The sequence below is a fragment of the Suricata suricatta genome, chromosome 9, assembly GCF_006229205.1.
Source record: "Suricata suricatta isolate VVHF042 chromosome 9, meerkat_22Aug2017_6uvM2_HiC, whole genome shotgun sequence".
NCBI classification, from domain to species: domain Eukaryota; kingdom Metazoa; phylum Chordata; class Mammalia; order Carnivora; family Herpestidae; genus Suricata; species Suricata suricatta.
The window spans coordinates 54,163,301-54,178,309 of NC_043708.1; the positions used below are offsets into that span (position 1 = coordinate 54,163,301).

Below are 15,009 nucleotides of genomic sequence, written 5' to 3' on the forward strand. Positions count from 1 at the left end.
GGTCTGATCTCATGATTTGTGAGTTTGAGCTCCACTTCAGCCTCCATGCTGATGGTATGGTATGGAGCCTGCTTGGGATTCTCTGGCTGCCTCTCTCTCCACACCCCCTGCCCCATCTCCAGCATGTGTGCTCTCTTTCTCTCTCAAAATTACGAAACTGTAAAAAATTAAAATGCTCCAAAATATAACCTTGATTAAATGAGAAGATTACATTAAAATTACATACAATGACATATAATTTTATTTGTCAGCATGTCTTTTTCAATCTTCTCTCAAGTAGAGAGTTCTTATTAGAAAAAATGTACTCTATTTTCCTGTCTCTTTATAAATAATGAAAGCAAGTTTTCAATTGTGGATTAGCTGCAGTGGAATCATTATTGTAGTGGGTATTGAAATAATCTAAGAGGCACTCCTTTGCTTGTAATGGAACTCTATCTTCAAGTCATAAATAAGTAAGCAGGTATTAAAAGGTTATTTGTTTTTCAGATATTAAACAGTATGTTAAAACTTCAGGCTTCAGAACAGTAATCCATATCTACATGCCACATTCTTATTATGGATTTAGAAAGCCACATTCTTATGGATTTAGAATTGCCTGACACTAAGAGGAACAGTCACCTCAAAAAATGGTGTTTTCACCTCAGCAACAAAGCTATTACCTCAGTTGTCAAATTGTATGTGCCTGATTGTTTGTATAAAAACAGGGGAGAATGCATTTTTTATATCAGGTAAGTACATCCTGAGTATTCTTAAGGGTCCAAAGGTAAGGTTAATTAAACAAACGAGACTGAGCTACCCCTTCCAAGATACAGTCAGCATCCAGCTCACCTATGTAATCAAGGATGATGGAAAAGGTTGTTATTTGAGACTAACCCATATATATGTCACCGCCTGCTTGTCACCATCCCCAAATGGTGTGTTTTACTTATCCCTTCTGGTTGATAAAATATCTTCAACACCACTGAGGTTCTCCAAAATTCTAGATATTAAATATTTCTGTGTCAAAACCACATAATCTAAGTTAACTATCTTATCTAAGTCAGCACTTTTCAAACTCAAGTCTCTAGGTTTTCTTATATTATTAATGTTTTCAGCTGGCAATGACAGGCCTACCAAGTCCCTGATTTTTTTTCCACACATCGTTCTATGTAGTTGATGCTTCTATAATTTAACAGAGCTTTCCTCTTCATATGATCAGTCATTAGTAATATTAAGTTTGTGTGTGTGTTCAATGTAGCCTACACTGATTCTCCTAGTCTGTGAGTTTCTTGCTATGGTAAATTGTAGATTTTTCTCTAAAAGAGGTCTTTGTACTTCCAATTTTTTTCCTATTAATAGGAGGTGCCTCAGTCTACCCATGGCATATGTTAAAATACCCCTAGAGCAGCCCACAGTGACATGAGAGGCTAGCTGCACAGTCAATAAAGCAGGGTGTTCACCACAATACCTGGGATAATAACTTAGGTTAAGTCTGTACTTACTGGATTTTTTCTAATGAATTTCATAGCCAGTGGTACACAGCAAAGGTTGTTGCCACGCATCTAATGTCAGGTTCCAGGAGCACTCTCCACATGACATCAACCTCTTTTGCTCCTAAATGTAAAGTAATCATTGTCTCCTAAAACAAAGCATTTATTCAGACCTCAACCCAGAACACTTGACAGTAAGAGCTATAGTATTAGCAACCCACAGAGCTAAAACTCACAGTAGGCAGAAGGAGCAGTGGCCTTTCTACATCAAGTATTGCCAGCTAAGACGTTTTTAGTTTTGGTGTCAGTACTTAAGGGCTTTTGGGAGAACTGTGCATTATCTCTTTAGCTTCTGGAATTTTCACCTGAGACAACACATCAGCACATTAACAACAATAGTGCAAAGTTGAAACCTATCACTGAGGCTCAAATTCTAATTATAATAAGTAGCATATTTGCATAATCTCAGATGGAAAAACTTTTTTCCACTAAGCTCACATGGCTATTTGCAGCTTTCCATCACTAGTTATCTTAGGGTAGTTCTTTCTTTCTTTTTTTTTTTAATTGTTTTTAATTTATTTTGAGAGACAGAGAGAGACAGCGCAAGCAGGGGAGGGTCAGAGAGAGAGGGAGACACAGAATCCGAAGACAGGCTCCAGGCTCTGAGCTAGCTGTCAGCACAGAGCCTGACGCAGAACTTAAACCCACGAACCTTGAGATCATGACCTGAGCTGAAGCCGGATGCTTAACTGACTGAGCCACCCAGGTGCCCCTTAGGGTAGTTATTTCTGCATTGCAATACCCTTCCCTCCCCTACTGTTCTATAATTATTTTTAAACAAAAATTCCAACTGGATTCATTTGTTCCCACTTCATAACACCAAGACCAGGGTTTTCATCCATCACCTATCAGAAGATAAGACCCTAGAGAATGTAGCCAAGACTAAGAAGAGGAGAGAATAGCAGTATAAGGGCACCAACAAAATAAATACCCACTGAGAATGGCGAGCCTACAATAAAACTGGACCACACTTTGACTACAAGAAAACACAAAAACAAAGAGATCTAACAGTTGATACTTAAAATTTCTATTCTAGTTGATGTCCTTGAAGCCCCCATGGTGGGGATGGGTGGGGAGAGGGGATCTAGGCCCATGTTCATAGGGCCTAAAAAATAAAAAGAAGTTTCCATGATGAGCAAAATGCACATAGATCATGACCTTATGGTGCTTACAGTCTGAAAGGAAGGGTCAATATTGGATAACTGCACAAAGAGACACAACATTGTAATGAATTTCAGTTATGCAGTGCTGTGGGGCCATATAATAATAATAATAATGAGATGATCTGGTCCAGCAGAAGAAGAAAGGCTTCCTTCAGGAAGTGACTATTGTGTTGAGATACTAAGCAGAAAAGAATTGGGAGTGGTGATCTGCTGAGGAAGAAAGAACCGCACAGGAAGACTTTGGTGCGAGGTCACATGACGCAGAAGAAGGCCCAAAAGGCCTCTGTGGCTGGAATACAGGAAAGGAGAGGAGTGTAGTGAGAGACGAGTGGGGACATTTATAAAAGTGCTAGCACATTTGAGCATGGTAAGCCAGAACAGATTTTGTCTAAATTCTGAGTAACGGTCTTTAAAGAGGCATGTCATGTCAATTTTGTAGTGTGTCTCTCTGGCTGGCTATGGAGAAGAGACAGAATTGGTGCTTGGTGGATGTGAGCAGATGATCTAGGAGGCCTCTGGAGTAATAGTGCAGGAGAGATTATGGTAGTTGGGACCAGAGTACTAATGGTCCCAAATGGGGAAAAATGGATGTAAGTAAATTTGACCATATTAGGTGATGGAATTTGTGGAATGAAGGAGAAAGGTGAGAGGATGATTCCTATCTTTTTTCTGGTATAAGTGATGACATTTACAGAGCTCAAGAATATCAAAGAGAGTAAGTAAGGGAAAAAACCGAGGGTTGCGGGAAGGGAGGAGGGTGGGGAATGGGCTAAATGGGGATGGGCATTAAGGAGGGGACTTGTTGGGATGAGCACTGGGTGTTATATACAAGTAATTAATCACTAAATTCTATCCCTGAAACTAATATTACACTATGTGTTAACTAACTTGAATTTAAATAAAATCCTAAAGAAAAAAAATATCAAAAATGCATATTTGGGAAGATGACCAAGAGCTTAGTTAGTAACATGTTAAATTTAAGGCACTTAGGTATATTAATTTGGAACTGGTTGTCACTGAAAGCATATATTTGTGAGAATCATTATAAAGTTTGCTTTCTTAAGAATTTTATTCTCCCTTCTTTTTAAAATGAGCACTGAATGATTTAACATGTTTCCTCTTTGCTCTACCTTTCAGGGTTATTGAACCTAATTCATTAACCACTTTGACATTCATAGTTAGCATATTACTTTGTTCTATCAATAACTCTAATATTCCATGTATGTTTTTATGGAACAAGTATCTAGGACAATTTCAAGTATATAAATACATACTGAATGGTATTACATGTAAAAAATATCGATCTGGTTGATAACCTATATATATTTTTTAACCACCTCATAGAGATAATGGAAGAATTCAATAAATTAATATTTACTAAATGGATGGAGTCTTGCTAGGTGAAGTAAGCCAGGCAGAGAAGGAAAGATACCATATGTTTTCACTCATAGGTCTAGCAGGAGAAACCTAATAGAGGACCATGGGAAGGGGAAAGGGGGGAAAAAGAGTTGGGGAGAGGCAGTGAGGCAAATCATGAGAGACTTTTGAATGCTGAGAACAAACTGAGGGCTGAGTGGGGAAGGTGGGGAGGGGAAGGGGGTGATTGTCCTGGGGGGGGGGGCACTTGGAAAAAAGAGCCCTAGGTGTTATATGAAAACCAACTTGGTAATAGATTATTTAAAAAATAAATAAATAAAAAATTAAAATTAAAAAAAGTACTGGAAGGTGTTAATGATAATATATTATTATGATAAATGGTTAAGCCACTGTTAATGTTATCAGAGTTGATAATGCACAAGTCTTAAACATGGGAAAATTTGTTTCAGAAAAATAAAAGTCTTTTAAATATTATATATTTAATGTCAGTAATAATCCTTAGAATATTTAGAATGCATATTAGGCTGGTGGAGTGATCATCGTTACTGCCATGTGTATAGTAAATTATCTTCAGATAATTAGACAGGCATGCACATCTCCTGTTCAGATATTATTGTTTATTATTTAAATTTATCACAGTGCTTTAGTTAACCAAGAAAGAACAGTAGAAACAGACACAAGTACTATTTTACTGGCCAAGGCTAATTGAAAATGCCACAGTGAGAAAAAAAAACCATCATAACAACCACTGCCACCTCACTTGTCCTATACTAGTAACAGATACTCCATTGCCTCATTATTTTACCTACTTCACCATGCTTTACTTCCTCTAAGAAAGTTCCCAGTATTCCATTTATTTTTAAAGGGATTTTTAATGGATGTGCTATGAATTTTCAATGAGCTATTTGAAATTTGAAGAACCTAATTAGGAAAGTATTTACTTTCTCTGTTTTTCAGGGTGATTAATTCCATGCAAGACTTTCAGCCTCATGTTATTCCAAAAAAAAAAAAAAAAACCCAAATAGAAAGGGAAAAAGAGGTTCTACTCCTACAGACTAATGGACTGGTAATTTAAAAATTGAATTAAGCATTAACTCAGAAGAGTCCTTCTCAATATATAAATTATTTCTGTTTAGCTTTCTATTTCCAGGTTAATTAAATAAATCCTTTGGCCTTGATTATAGCCATTAGTAAATGAAAATATATTTGAATTCTCTAAGTCTTGTGCTTTACACTAGGGAATCTATGTCAGTAAATATATTTTCCATGCTAACAGCTTTCATAAAGTCTGATGTTTTATTTAGAAAAAGTCAGCTTTATCTGTGGAAAACAAAAACTATTAATTTTCTTAATTTTCTAATTTTTGTTGGGGCATATAAAAGCTCTGTAGGTTTTTGAGGGGTTGTCTTTGAGAAGCAAATCTTACATATCTCCATATATTCAAAATATGTGGAATCAACTCAAGCTTAATTAGGGACCTCCATTTCTTTAAAAAGAGCAAAATCTGAAAAATCTGGATTGTCTTCCTCAAGTCACTTGATTTAATAAAAAGCTCAAGGACAGAAACAAAGAAAGCAATTTTTAAGATAAATGAATAAAGGATTTACGGAAAGAGTACAAGGTAATAAAATATGCATAGAAAAAACCTCCGCTGAAATAACAATTGGTAATCTATCTTCTGAATGCTCAGACTCATCATTTTATGCTACAGTTATAGTTATAATGAATTAACTTCAATGTAACCTAATATATCCTTTCTGTTTATGTCTTAAAAGTAGTCCTTCTACATCACTTTGGGTACACTAGCAACATACCGGATGCCTGTTTTAACTATCCAATAGGTAGCACCATGATTCAGAAATAAATTCTTAACAAGAGTCTCTGTTCCCTTAAGGACACAGACCTGTTTCTGGCATACTAAAGCTGTAATATGTTGTAAAATAAATCTAAGGTTATTTTCTATCCATTCTTTTCGAGGAAGTTTTAATTGCTAAGCACCTAATTACAAGAAACAATGTATGCTAAATTAGACTTTTATTGTCTATTAAAGTGCACTCAGAATCATTTTCTGTGTGGTGACATTTTGACACAAATATGTCCCTAATAGAAGTAAGGGATGCCTACATCAAGAATTTGGAAGAAGGGCAAAAAGAAGGATGTCAAATTTCAACCACGTAAACTAGAAAAATGACTAAGGGATTATAAGTGTGAACCAGAAAAGTCTGAACACTTCCCAAGATACCACTTTTACTTTTCAAATACTATAAACATAAACAATCATGTAATTGATGTACTTATCTGAAAGCCCCAGTAATTAAAAAGCCCAAAGATAGATATGCAGCTGGGATTTGTTTGGGGGTACTGTATAATATATTACATTATGCATCTTGCACACTGTTCATGTCCCAAGTTCAATCCATTTCCCTGCCTGTGATTCCTCTTTTATTTTTTTAAGTATGTGTATTTATTAGCTGCCATAAACTCTCCTTCAATGACACAGAGAAGATGTCACTCAATAAACCAACCAATCAAGAGAAGAGCCATTTCCTGCACCAGTCTCTTACCCTCCATATGCCACTGGACATCACAGTCATGGAAAGGGCACTTGAGCTTTAAAAATCAAAAGATGAAAGATTTTACTCCATATTCATAATTCATTAGCCAAGCAACTTTAATAAAATACTTGGTCATTCTGAATCCATTTGCTCACGTGCAAACATTATTATTGTAATCTTTCCCCTATCTAGGCCTCAAAGCTACAAATATAAATCATGATCAACACGTGAAACAAGTCTGAAAAAGAGATCAGAAAATCCCATAAAGATACAGGTTATCAACATAAAAAAGAGTAACTGTATCTTCAGAAAGACAGAACTCAAAATAGGAGTGAGGTAGTCAGTGATGAACAATGTGGACTTTACTTTGTGTACTAATTTGCAAGATCTCCAGTTAGCCTCCTCTCAGTGTTTTTGAAACCACCGGCAGTGATCAAACCGAATGCAGCCCACTTACTTCTGAAGCCAGAAGCGTTCCTCACGGCTGTGAAGGAGTCCGCCCTCTGCCTGGCTGCCCAAGAAGACGGACGGGGTGAAAGCATCTCCAAGGCTGGTTCTGAGGAGGGTGTCAGAAGGGTGCTCAGCTATCACACATCTCCCCAGCACCCGGCTGAATGGTTACAGGGAGTCCTCAAAGGAGACAAGCACAAAAAAAAGTGCATCAAAATATGTTTATAAAGCATCTTGGAACCATAGAGTTGCTGTTAACTGTGTGCTCAATCTCAAAGCGTATCAGGAACATCGCTAAATAGAATTTAAATAGATTTGCATAATAAGGCTTTCTGGTGGAATGCGCAATACGCTCTGATTCCCACAGATAGGTCAGCATTCTGGTTTTCATCTGTACAAGTTTTCTTATCCCATGATTGAAGACAGTTTGAACAAAAGCTATGCAGCTCAACTTTCTTTACATTGCAATTAGTTCAACTTGCAGGCTATGGTTAAAAAATGACAAATGTCAATAAAGGTTTAATCGTCATCTAGTACATATACCAGGCACGTGAACCTGGAGACAGCAGTGAATGAAGCTCATAAATCCCTTCCTTGTGCAACTAACAGTCTTGTGATGCCTGTATTTTCTTCAATAGAGAAAATCTACTTATTGAAACACATGTGTCTATGAAGGAAATACTCAAATGTGCCTTTTGTAGTTTAACCTCATCCCAGATGGTTCCTGATTTCTACCTTTTTCGGAGGGTCCCATGTTAACCTAAATTATAACTAACCTAGATCTATGAAATACAATATTTAAATTTCTTTCCCCTAACATCTACATAATAATTAATATCCAGGCACTATCATTTTTAATGTAAGAATAGACTGAATTTTCAAAAATGTCTTTGAAATGAAGAAAGGCATTGTAATTTTCCTTAAGCTATGACTTATTTTGTCTGCAGAAGAAAAAGTGAGGAATAATACAATTCCAAGGGTATTAATAAGAACCATATAAGATGACACAAAGACAATTCAGGTTTAGTTTATTGTTTTTGCTGCCTCCCTTTGTAAAAATGTGTGAAAAATCTTGTAAAGTTAAAATTGAACAGGATGATTATATTGTCCTGAAATAGCTGATAATTAGGATCTTAAAAAAAGAAGTAAAGCTACTGCTGAAAATTTATATTGAGATTACTCAGAAATGCTAAAAATCAATGCACGAATTAATGGTAAGTGGGATGAAAGTAAATTATAGTTTATTTCAAATCACCTTTATGAATCTGCCAACCAGTGCTATCTTTTTTAAATTTACATTTATTACAAAAGATGTGTCTTATAGAATCAGAGAATAACTCAGACATACCACTCACACACATGAATATAAATCAATCATATGCCAACCACCCTGAGACAGCTACTGTTTGCCTTGTTATTTATTTCCTTCCATGAATATCTTAGACTAATTTTTACATTTTATATGCATGATAAAAATACAGGAAATCCAAACACAAAAATTTCAAATTTTAGAACATCCTCTCAGAAATATTTTATGCATATATAAATGCGAGTGTGTGTATTTTATACATATATAATATTATACCCTGCTTTCCTCTATTCCTTTTATTTCATACACCATGGAGGTCACTCCTATTTTCTATCATCATCAATCCTATCCATTCTTATCTGTGAGTTTCAATCATATGCATACAATATAATCTGCTCATAATGTATCCCAGTTGAAAATTAGGAAGTTTCCAGGATCATATTATTAAATGATATAATCAATGTCCATATACATCTATCCATGCACACATATTAGTGAATGCCTTTATAATAAATTCCTAGAAGTAAAATGTTTAGCCCAAGAAGCCTGTTATTGAGGCTCTGAGTATGTGCCCTCTCTGTAGTAAAGAGGTAGTACAAAGCAAGAGCAAAATGTAAATACCTTGAACTATTATACTAACAACAAAAAAAGACTGATGATCAACAGTATTTCCATGTCTTCATTTTATCATAAGGAGTATAGTAACTGCTCAATTCTATCCAAATCCCAATCATCTAAAGTTATTTTTATGTATGGTTATATTGTTTATTAATGATAAAAGGTACTGTAACAAAAGGGAAAATGTTATCAGGCACTTACTATGTGCTGGCTGCCCCAAAGCACATATTATCTGTAAGAGAGAGAAAGGAGAAACCCTACAAGGGGCAGAGAGGGAGGGAGGGAGAGCCAGACACACACACACACACACACACACACACACACACACACGTGGGGCTCACCCAAAGCAGGAGTTTGAGCTCACTTGAGACAGTGCTCACCCCAAAATGGGGCTCGAGCTCAACTGATGAGACGCTCAAACTCATGAAGATCATGACCTGAGCCAAAGTCTGATATTTAACTGACTGAGCCACCCAGGCACCCCCCAACTCAGTGCTCTTACATCTGATGATGTGAATGGAGATTTCAGAAAACCATTATAGGATTCTATATATAGTAAAGAAACACAAGCAAGGTACTGGGTTTTTTTAGTCCATATATTTTGGTCAGTGCAATGCCAAAAATAGTAGATTTTTATATTGGTATTCTAATACTGCAATTTTCTAGGGTGATCTTACTAAGATTTTCCTTTCTACTTGATATCTTGAAATAAAACATCTTATAAGAAATTCTGATCAGTTTCTCAGTTTCAAGTTGTTGGCCTTCTTCCATAGTCTTAGAAAATTTGGCAAATGTTATTGTTTATGTACATGCATTCTCAAGAAATATGGTTCTTCCTCCAACAATTATCTTGGATGCCAACACCAAACTCTAAAAGAACTCAGGAAACACGAGCAAAACTTGGAACGTTATTAGGGGATTCGTTTTTCAAATCGGACTGATGACCCCTTCCAGCTCCTAAAGAAGTTTTCTTCCCTCTACAATGTCTCTGCTTAGTGCTCATCAGTTGTCTGAACATACACTTTGATTCAAATCTCACTATCAATAAAGGCAGAACTTCAAAGTCTTATGAACCTGGATTGGAATCATAGCAGTGATTGCACTACTCGACTTCTCTCTTAACATGTAATTATTTCAAGGTATCATACATCTGAAAGTACCAATAATGGGTTAGAATTCATTGTAGACATGCAATAGTGTTGTCTTCCTAAGGACATTCTTCCTAAGGTTGCCCTAAATTTTACAACATTAAACACTAAAGAAACCGTGAAGATACTTATAAGTAGCAGTAACATAATCTTAAATATTTCCTTTGATTTAAAGATCAAGTTTGAAAAGTTATGACTATGCCATCTCTAAACTTCATTAGTTTTTAATTAGGTCTACCTTGTATTGAAAATGATTAAAAATTAAACATTTAGTCATCTGGATGTTTGGTCTACATGATGTAAAAAGCCAGCTGTTTTGAAATATATGAATAAATGAATCAGATGTTTTCACTGTAATTTAGTCACTCACTTGATAATAATTTGATAATATATTATTTGGCATAATATAACCATGATCTTTAGTGGACTACTCCAAAAATGCTATTTTATTAAGATAAGTAACTTGAAAAACATTTGGACCAGAAATATAGAATAAAATTAGAAATTATCATGGGTGCCTGGGGGGCTCAGTTAAATGTCCAACTCTTGATTTCAGCTCAGTTCATGATCTCATGGTTCGTGGGATCAAGCCCCACGTTGGGCTCCATGCTGACATACTGGAGTCTGCTTGGGATTCTCTCTCTCTCTCTCTCTCTCTTTCTCTCTCCCTCAAAATAAATAAATTAAAAATCAGAAATTATTTCATATGAATGGTTTTTCTTAAATAAATATTCATGGAATTTATATAAATACTATTGTTAAAACATGCTTACCTCATCACCAGTACTATTAAACCTAATTTAAAATTAAATTAGAGGCACTAGTTCAATATGGAAATGCATTTGTGTTATTGAATAAAAGTGTAGAGTTACATACTCAGCTATAGGCAAATGTTTACAAATTATTGTACACATCCAGGATATGATAAATAAATTAATGCACCACTAGAGCATTTGTTGCTTAATGTAAATGCCACACTGTAAATGAGAACAACTAATCATTCCTTTCATCTAATAGCAAGAGTTCAGCAGTGAAGTAAAACATAAATCTTGATGACCTAAAAATTTTATTACAGCATTTGTAATTTCCTGTTAACAACTCAAGAAAATAATTTTAAGTGATGCTATATTTCAATAAGATACAACCCCAGGTGAAGACTTCCTTGGGATGGGCAGAGAGAAGGTCGAGGTGGTGTTGGCTGTGCACTGTTTTTAAGGAACACATTAATTCATTAAATTTCATAATCATGAAAAAATGTACAACAATAGATTCTTCATCACAAAAAACAAACTAAATTAATAACTGATTTAGTGAAGAAAATCAGGTTTTAGTTATAAAACTTTTATTTACTAGGTTGTGGTTACAAAAGTCTTATGCAAAACTAAATAAGTGTAATGTAGTCCCAACTGAAGTTTGGGCTAGTGAAATATTTTTTCTTTCACAACTAATATTTCCTTTAAATGACAAAATCCAAAATAGTAACAAAAAACTTCAATACGTAAATCTTTCATACGATAAATTCTTGAAATGTCTTTGAATTTCAAAGTTCTGGAAACATTTTGTATTCTTCCTAAAGTCAACTGAGTGGCACATTCTTCAACCTCTGGTGAAGGGAGAGAACTGCCCTGGTACTTCTGGCTGTCCTAGCTCATGATCTGCGCTGAGAACATAAATGTCAGCCCTGCTCTGCTTCTTGGAACACATGGAAGAATCAAGTACAATATTTTTGTCACTCTTAGTGGTTTGGCAGAGGTCAGTATGCAGATATTAGGGATACACTAATCTGCATATCAGCCTATGACTCTAATAATAATCTTTTTCACTTAAAATATCAACAAGTTCTTATTGATATGCTTTTTATTTTAACTATATGTATCTACATGTAGTGCTTTCTTCTGTCCTCCTTCATTCCTTCCTCTTTCCTGGCTCTCATTTCATGTCTTCTTCCTTCCCTTCCTTCCTCACTTCTTCCATCAATCTTCAGTGACTCTTAATGGTTTACTTCAACTTTTTGTTTCTTGGTTTTAAAACAATTATAATAATTGTTTTAAATAAAACCAACATCATAATGTCACTGTGACATATGATGACATAATGACTCTTAATGATTTACTTTAACTTTTTGTTTCTTGGTTTTAAAACAATTGTAATAATTGTTTTAAGTAAAACCAACATCATAATGTCACTGTGAATATTACTTGTATATTGCATGTGTGCACATATCTGTATAATTAAACTGCAAAAAAAAAGTTTTATGCTTTATATAAATCAAGAATCTCTACATTTCAACCTACTTTTCAACTGATTTCCACTTTATGCTTTATCTCTTTCTATTCCTTTGTTCAGAGTGCCAAGTAAGTTTCATATCAAGATGAGATGTCATGTGTGGTAATCATGACAGTTATGACAACACTGGTGCTTACAGTGAACATGATCACAGCTGACTATTACATAGTAGCAAACCTAAATATCAGTGTCTTCTTATCTCAATTTACCTCTGACCATTTTGTTCCATGATGCATGATCCACTTAGACCCTTTGTATCTGCCAACTCTGTCTCACCATCCCTCTCTCTTCTTCCTGCCTTTCTTCCCTCCTATCTTCTCTTCTTTGTCTCTCTTTCCTATCCTCCCCCACTCTCTCTCTTCCTTTCTTCCTTCCACCTCACCTCTTGCAGGTGAACTGGGAAATTATTTCATAAAGAAATCATAATCCTCTACACTCCCTAAACATAACAACTTTTCAAAACACATTCAGATAGAATTTCAGGGGCACCTGGGTGGCTCAGTCTGTTGAATGTCTGACTTTGGTTCAGGTCATGATCTCACGGTTTGTGAGTTTGAGCCTCATGTAGGGCTCTGTGCTGACAGCTCAGAGCTTGGAACCTACTTTGGATTCTGTGTCTCATTCTCTCTGTGCCCCTCTCCAACTTGTGCTCTGTCTCTCAAAAATAAACAAATGTAAAAAAATTAGAATTTCAGAACATGCACATTATACTATGTACCCTCCTCAGAATTCTGACTCATGCATAAATTTGTAGAAGCCAGATCTATTTTTTTAATATGAAGATGATAAAGTGTGTGTACCATTTGTTTATTAATATTCATTATACAAGTAATACATAAGTACATCTCTTCTTTTAACATTAAATATACTAGATAGGAGTTAGGGATGGAAAGGGAGGCAGCCATGACTATAAAGAGTAGCAGGAAAATTGTGAGGATAAAATTATTCTATATTGCACAGTTTATATTTTCCTACATATGTGATACATTTAGAAAAAGAAATGTAAATACCCACAAGTATATGTAAAACTGATAAAATCTGAATTAAGGTAAGTAGATTGTCTCAATGTCAGTACAGTATTAGATATCGTACCAAAGTTATAACAGGTTACTATTAGGAAAAACTAGGCATAGGGCATATGGGATCTCTCTCTGAATTATTTATCTCAACTGCATGTGAATCTACGTAATGGCACACCACGTGCCTTTGAGTGACCTTTGGGGGCCAACAGTTGCAGGCTGCAGTCTTAGCATTCATTAATAGAAAAGGGATAACCAGAACATCAAGATTAACACTGCAGTGAATAATTGGGTCCTTATCAAATCACATCTGGATTACAGGGTGCCTCACAGAAAGACTGGGGAAAAACGAAATCCATTAGTCAACATAAAGGACTAAATTTCTCCTTGCTTTGGGTACTAGAGTCTACCAGTGCATCTTTATTGTCAGAACAGGAATTAGATTTTCTACCAGGAATGCGGTATGGTAAATTATCTAATGGCTGAGTGCCCTCCTAGGCTGAGGTTTGAATAGAGCCTCTACCTGCTTTTAATTGATAGTTTCCATTTTTAGTAAATAATCAAAGAAAAGTGTAGAGTTTTGGTATTTGGGAAATGTGAGGTGAAAGAAAGTGCTTAGTAGTGGGGATAGGGATTGGTTTGTGCTTTCGTGATGGTAGCTGTTTCTTCATTTTTAATCAAGTTTAAGCTCTGATAAAAATGCTTAACAAACTATATTTAAAAATGTATCCACTTGAAATGCATAAATCTGAAGAAAGTCATCTATTATATAAGAAAATTGAACTTACACACAGGCAAACTATATATATATATGTGTGTGTATATATATATGTATATGTGTATATATATATATGGTGTGGGAGTATCTATATAGTATATAATTAGAAATATACTTTAAGCCTATATGAACAAAGTAGATATTTTGATTAATACACACAGAAGTGTGTATTATAACACGATATGAGTATATATGTAGAATGTTTTAATGTATATATAGATATCTATGGATCAAGACAGAGAGCATGCCTATAATAAAAACCTCAGAACATATATATTTGATCACAGTGAGTTGAACTTGAGGCTGTAAGTCCTGAGTAAGTACGGAAATATTGCAGTGTAGACTCACAGTGGGATAAAAAGATTTTGGAGCAATCTTAGACAATCCAAGTACCACATGAAGATTGGGAGATGAAAACACTGCAAACATGCTGAAAAGCAATATGGGCATCGAAAATATTTAAAAGCACAAGGAGTATACCTCTTTGGAGAGGATAAGGGCTGTCTTCAAACCATACTTACAGGGGCTCCTGGGTGGTTCAGTTGGTTAAGCATCGTTTCAGGTCATGATCTTGTGGCTCTTGTGAGTTACAGCCGTGGCCCCAGCTCTCTGCTGTAAGTGCAGAGCCCGTTTCAGATCCTCTGTCCCTGCCTTTTGCCCCTCCCACATTTATGCTCTCTCTTTCTCAAAAATAAACATTAAAAAAAAAACAAAAAAATACCACTAGAGAGAAGAACTAAGAGAATGGATGTAACAGAAATCATATTATAATGTACA

At 35.4% G+C, this 15,009-nt stretch overlaps 1 protein-coding gene across 4 annotated transcripts in view; it reads right to left on the reverse strand.

Annotated features, from left to right (window-relative positions):
- The window catches only part of LRFN5 (leucine rich repeat and fibronectin type III domain containing 5), a 251,407-nt gene that overhangs the window by 123,049 nt on the left and 113,349 nt on the right, over positions 1–15,009 (reverse strand). For 3 of the 4 annotated variants that reach the window (XR_003913599.1, XM_029952656.1, XM_029952653.1), the window contains exon 2: positions 7,082–7,254. The exons of the other annotated variant lie outside the window; for it this stretch is intronic. The gene's annotated coding sequence lies outside the window, so the exon portion shown is untranslated. The remainder of the gene's footprint in view (positions 1–7,081; positions 7,255–15,009) is intronic. 4 annotated transcript variants of the gene reach the window in all.